The sequence below is a fragment of the Lontra canadensis genome, unplaced genomic scaffold, assembly GCF_010015895.1.
Source record: "Lontra canadensis isolate GAN:19392208 unplaced genomic scaffold, GSC_riverotter_1.0 scaffold26, whole genome shotgun sequence".
Taxonomy (NCBI): Eukaryota; Metazoa; Chordata; class Mammalia; order Carnivora; family Mustelidae; genus Lontra; species Lontra canadensis.
Window position 1 is genome coordinate 7,584,037 of NW_022631020.1, and position 3,567 is coordinate 7,587,603.

The window sequence follows — 3,567 nt, forward strand, 5'->3', positions numbered from 1 at the left end:
TGTATAAAAATGAAAGATTGGCTTACAATCCACAGAAATGATAAATTTTAATGTGAGTTTTATGTAAATGATCTTTAGATGCTTAGCAGGCAGAGGTATAATCTTTCTGACCCATTAATGCCTTGCTTCATGCCAGCCTAAAATAAATTTAATAAGGCTTATATAATTAAAAAATGTAACCTTGACCTTGTGTTACCTTTCTTTCTTGAACTTTAAGGTTATCATGCGACATGTCTTTATAGGATAGAGCCAACTGATGTTATTTTGGAATAACCAGGCTATCAGACACGTTTTCTAAGAAGTGGAAGTATTGGCAGCTCTCATTTCAATAGTTTAATCTACTTGTTAAAGAAGAAAATAGCCTTATGAATCTTGGGCTAATAGGAAAGGAAGCCATCTAAATTCATGCAGAAAGTCTAGTGAATAAAGCTTTATCTTATTAAAAAAAACAAAAGAAAAAGAATGAGGATTGACAACAGTCTTTGTTAAGAATTATTTAAAATAATTGTAGCTATAAAGAAAAGTAGTATTTTTATGGCATCATAATTTCTTTTTCAGTGAATACTCAAATACTGGTGAAGTGCTCCAAAAGCAATTGAATATGCTCACAGAATTCAAGTTGCTAATGAGTTTTCTTGCAGCTTTAGTTAATAATCCCAAAATGTCAATATTTACAAAATTTTACAAAAGTGTAAAATATCTTTATGAAGTCCAAATTCTATTGGTGTTTCAAATGGCATTCTAACTAGATGATTTTGTAACAGTTACTTTTATGGCACTAATCTAAAGAACTCTGAACCCTGGGTCAATTTGCAAACTAGTTGTCATTTTATGAACACATCAGCCTGTTCCTTCAAGTAAGTGAATCCTTTACTAAGGGTTCCCCCTCAAGGTTTACAGAAAGTTTATGTATTATTATCAGATCACATATATGTTGAAAAGTTGGGAAACGTTTTAGCCCCGCCCCACAATAAACACCCACAGGTACATCATTCTGTTTGTCATTTCAGTGATCACAATCCATAAATCAAGTTTATGGATGCTTTAAAGATGTGTTGGGCAAATCTTCCTGTAAAAGGCTAGATAATATTCTTGGCTTTGTGGGCCATATGGTATTAGCTGCTCTACTCAACTCTGCTGCTATAGCACAAAGGCAGCCATAGGCAATAAGCAAACACATGAGCGTGACTCTGTTTCAATAAAACTATATTTACAAAGGTAGGCCGTATACCATATTTGGCCACAGGTCATAATTTACTAACCCCTGTGTTGGGGAACCACTGGCACTAGGTGAACGACTCTTAGAATATGACAGAGTTGTAGCAGTTAGGACTTCAACCATCTGATATTTGGAAGGCAATTCTTCCAGACTTAGTATAACTCACTTTTCAGCTCCTTACCCTATAGGATGTCCCTCAATATTTCATTCTCTATTAAATTATTTTTACCTAGACCTGTGGTCATACAGATCAGGGACAACAATCCTGCCATGGCTGAATGTGTCCCCTGAAATTCATGTTGAAGCTCTAACCCCCCAGTGTGATGATATTTGGAGATGGGGCCTTTGGAAGGTAACTGGGTTTTGATGCGGTCAGGAGGGTGGGGTCCTTCAAGACGGGATTATGAGTCTGGGATCTCACAAACTTTTGTTTTTTATCTAGGAATGAGGGAGAAGGACCAGTTGAGTATTCTACTACTTGAAGTGCCTTCTCTACTTAAACCACTGCTTTTTTCTGTTTGCTGAGATCATTCCATGTCCCTTCCTGGTACCATGCCTGGCTTGCTAAAGCTGAAAAGCAAGAGCTCTGCTTGAGCCATTTTAGAGAAAAGATGACTTTCAACTTGAGAGGACTGTTGTCATTTCTCTTGGATCTACTAGTGGCTTAGATGGGCCAGAATGGCACAATTTCATGGAGTACTTGGTAGCAAAGATTGAAATAAAAACAAAACATAAAATTAAAAATATAGAAAACCTAGAATTAATGTCAGACTATCCAAAAAATTCTCATATCCATTCCTATATGTTAGTAGTTGTCATTAAATTCCAGTGAAATTAAGGTCCTCTTCCATTTTGGTTATTGTCGGTTGTTAACTGGGCTATTTTGGGTAAGAAAAATGTCCATGGGTTAAAGTTAAGAATATTTTCATAAACTTGCTCTTTTAAAATCCATCAATCTCTCGATTATTTCCTCTGCTTAAAGATAAAATAAGAGGTGAAATTCCAGTTACAAGAACACACTCTCAATATCAATGGTGGTGAAATGAGTTGTTTTAAAAATATGGAGCATTTTATCAATTTGCATGTCATCCTTGTGCAGAGGCCATGCTAATCTCTGTATCATTTCAATTTTAGTATATGTGCTGTTGAAGCAAGCATGAAATGGATTTCTTAATCAGCAGCAATAGGAGCAGGGATCCCAAATGCCAAGGATAGTTAATGAGTAACCCAGCAACTCACACATAAGGGATTCTTCATGACAACACACTACTTGTTTTTAGTCCTACTGAAATATCCAGGAATGGATACAAATTTATAATTTGCATATAAGATCATCTTTCAGAGGCTCTTGTTCTTATTTGGCTAGACTACTTGTGTCTTATACATCCTCCATCCTCCTAGAATTTACTTCAATATAATCTACACTTCCTTACAATCAGTACAATTGCAGGTACAGTCTAAGCAAGGATGGGAGAGACCTAAGAGAATTATCCTGAATAAAGAATCCTCTTTTAACTAAATATCTTTAACATCAAACATGAACCCTTAAAAGATCATTTCTCATTTATCATGGTGGGTTTATGGAAGCAGTCAAACCTTTGGATAGTAGGAAGCCATGAGCCAAAATCCTAAACCACAGTTCAAACTTCCACTGTAATTTCCTAAAAATGTACAGGCCATCAGATACCAAGAATTCTTACAGGCAATTTCAGGTTTCATTCTTAACCATTGTCTCCACTCACTCTCATATTAAATCACATCAGCATGACAAACCCTTAGGAGTATGCCAAATCAGGTAGGTGAGGCTTAGAGGGTTGATTTGGGCTTAGGACTAACAAGGAATCATTGGATCCAACTGACTTCCACTTAGTTTTAATACTCAACAAGGAAATAAGCAACATAATACACACTTGGTCAAGGCAATGCCTCCCTATACTTTTCAGGTTCCTCCTCACAGCACACCTCAGGTTTGGAGGTCTTGGTACTGTCAGTGGAGAGTGGGAAGTCACCCTGATGAATAAAGCCCAGAGACTTGGACTTGTCAGGTCCCCCCAACCCAAAGGCCCAACTCTACTCTATGGACCATCGTTTTATAACAGTAACCATTTCTTGCTATGGTACATGTATATACATGTTTCATTTCTTCTCCATCAGAAGACACAAGATAGTTTGGGAAGTCTGGCCATGGCCTATTTTAGAGACTGCATGAAATTATATATAAAATTATGGGTATATCATTACATCTTTATTTTTCAGAAGGGAAATGCTGTTCCTTTCAGCTAAGTGGTCTGTGACCCAAAATTTAAGAAAACAAAATAGGGGGGCACCTGGGTGGCTCAGTGGGTTAA

At 36.8% G+C, this 3,567-nt stretch overlaps 1 non-coding gene across 1 annotated transcript; it reads right to left on the reverse strand.

The window, feature by feature from the left end:
- Positions 1 to 2,273: 2,273 nt before the first annotated feature.
- Positions 2,274 to 2,377, reverse strand: LOC116871557. The gene has a single exon (XR_004383428.1). It is a non-coding gene; the product is annotated as a U6 spliceosomal RNA (small nuclear RNA).
- Between the last annotated feature and the right edge of the window lie 1,190 nt (positions 2,378 to 3,567).